This window comes from Vombatus ursinus, unplaced genomic scaffold (genome assembly GCF_900497805.2).
Source record: "Vombatus ursinus unplaced genomic scaffold, bare-nosed wombat genome assembly UNPS02014802.1, whole genome shotgun sequence".
In the NCBI taxonomy this organism is placed as follows: Eukaryota; Metazoa; Chordata; class Mammalia; order Diprotodontia; family Vombatidae; genus Vombatus; species Vombatus ursinus.
Window position 1 is genome coordinate 27,131,199 of NW_020954580.1, and position 2,680 is coordinate 27,133,878.

Below are 2,680 nucleotides of genomic sequence, written 5' to 3' on the forward strand. Positions count from 1 at the left end.
AATTTCTGGAGCATAAGAAGATTTATATATGAATGGGTGCAAAGTATAGTGAAAAAACAAGGAAGACAGCACATAAGCTGACTAGAACAATGCAAACGGAAAAGAGCCTTAAGGCAATTCACATAGAATGTTGTGAAACGATAATGACCAAGCTTGGCCTCAAGGAAGAGATTTAGGAGGTGCTATTTCCACTTCTTTGTAGACAACTGTTGTCCACTTTCATTGACAAATACAGCACAGAGGATATTGTCTTCCAGTTGAGATGTCATCAAAGAGGAGGTGGTAGAGGCTTATTTCCTTTATTACTCTTTTAAAAAATTTAGGTTTCTTAAAGCAACATCTAAAAGCATAAAATCTCCCCAGCCCATAGCACTAAAATCTGCAATTTCCCCTTCCCCCTTCCCTTCATCCTCACCTGGGGAGGAACTTTCTCCATGCATCAAAGGGGACGGTAGTAGAGGGCTTGGACAAACAGGCTCTGGTCTGCCTGCTCACTCTCCATTGGCTGATGCTGTTGCTGACGTCTTAGGATCACTTAATCTTGTAAGAAGAAATGGAGAGTTCTGAATAGTTTGCTAACTATTTTCCATATTTGACGTGTTGGTTGCTATTGATTATGCAATGTATTGGTGATGCTGCTTGTGTTAGTGTGCCTGGCTGCATTACATGCTTTTCCAGCTGTTGTGGTGCTGCCTGTGGATGTTGTTCTAGCTGCAGCTGTTGTGACTGGAAAGCTGAGGGGCCAGAGGAATTGAGCTGTCATCCCACAGAAAGTCTTGCTCCTGATAAGTGAGATATCCACAATAACAGGATCCAGGGTTTCCCTATTGCTTGGAGTATATGAGCTCTGTGAAGAAGGCCCACCAGTAAAACCGCTAGTACTACAATGCATGTTTGATCTCCTGCCTAAGGATCTTCTAATGCCTGGCTGGGGTGAAACAATCTGAAGAACATGCCTCAACTCATCCAAATTTCTAGGGGCTCTGTGTTCAAGTGTGAGATGAGCTACAAAGTCATTGTGACATGATTAGGATATCTGTGCAGATTGGACAAATCACTTCTCTCGATGTTTTTGCATGTTCAGAAGTAACATGTTATTGAAGAGATGTTTCTGTAAAACCCATTTTCCCACAATAGGGACAAGTAAAAGACTGCAGCTGCTCTACTGAGAGAGCTTTTCCACCATGATACAAATCAAAATCTACCCTTCTTAGTACACACTGCATTGGGTGGTCAGTTACAAGCCTTATCATTGTCACACTGCCTTCATAACAAGATGCACAAAGATCGTAATCATTGCAAATTAAACACTTGTATCTTTGACTTTGAAAATTTCCTTTTAAACATGCATCACAGTTGACACCTTCATGTTGGGACATCTTGGTTCAGATGGTGGCAGAGTGGCCCCTCTTGAGCTCCAGCTACACAGACTCCCAGAGGGGCCCCCAGGGCTGTCCACGCTAACTGATTGGCCTGGCCATAGAGTCAGTGGGCAAAGAGATAGGGAATACTTTGCAGGATGTTTGGGTAATGGGAAGAACAGCCACTCTTGGGGGTGTCCTCTACCTCTATCCTGTCCCTGGGCCGTCCCAGAACCACCACTAGTGGTTTCATCTTATTTTTACCTGTTTTCTTTTGCACCATTTGCTTCACACATATTCCTTCTGATGAGATTGATGATCACCAGGCCCATCCATCTTCCCTCTCAGTGTCTTCAGAAATTCTCCTGGTCTTACCAAATGCTCTGCTTTTATCCCTGAATTCCCCTGGTATTATTTTGATTACGTATGTAACCTAAGGACTTCTAGGCCTTTCTGTCTGCCCAACAGCACCACTTTTAAAGTTTCTGGAACTTTCTTTCTGCCTTATTATTCTATTTTCTTTTACATTTTGTCTCCTACAATTAGAGTATGATTAACTTGAGAGTGTAGACTGTCTTGATTTAAGCATTTGGCACAGACTTGGCACAGAGTAAATGCCTAATAAATGTTTTGTCATTCATTCATTCAGTCACTCATTCATTCCATAATATCATATTTTTTTAAAAAAATTGTTAAGTTTTGCTAAACTCCCCCTTTTTTTTGACTCTGTCATAAGTGATGGCTTTCTAGAAGAAAGAATGGGGAAGTATATATTGGGAACTGTAGGTAAGAAAAAACAAAAATTATCAATTTTTTTAAAAAATTGTGGGCAAGACAGGAAGGGCACAGCTTCCTCTGAGGCCTAATTGTCTAGGTTCTCAATTGGTTGGTAGAGTCAATATGGACACCACTTCTTTTCTGGTTTGATATAAGGAAAGGCTTCCTTCCAATCCTCAATGGTCATCTGTTCATATGGAATTATGCTCCAACTCTTCTCTAGCTGTTTGTCAGATTTCAAAATCTGAACCTTGGAAACACATACAAAAGTAGCAACCACCACTTTTGAATCTTCCCATTCATCAACATTCACTAGAGTAGTAAACCAGCCCCCTGGGCTATCTTCCCAGGCTCATCTATCAGGATAGACTTAGTCACATTAACATCTTAGAAAGACCCAATTAGGTGGTTGGTGGCTTGTTAGTATAGTCAATCTATTGGAGATTGATTATAGTATTTCAGGGCACAAATCCTAAAAACAAATAGTTTTGGTTTGGGGGGGTTGATTTTTAGGTATTATTGTCATCACTAGCATTTATGTA

At 40.9% G+C, this 2,680-nt stretch overlaps 1 pseudogene; it reads right to left on the bottom strand.

Moving 5' to 3' along the window:
- Positions 1–268: 268 nt before the first annotated feature.
- Positions 269–1,379, bottom strand: LOC114051269 (annotated as a pseudogene).
- Positions 1,380–2,680: the final 1,301 nt, after the last annotated feature.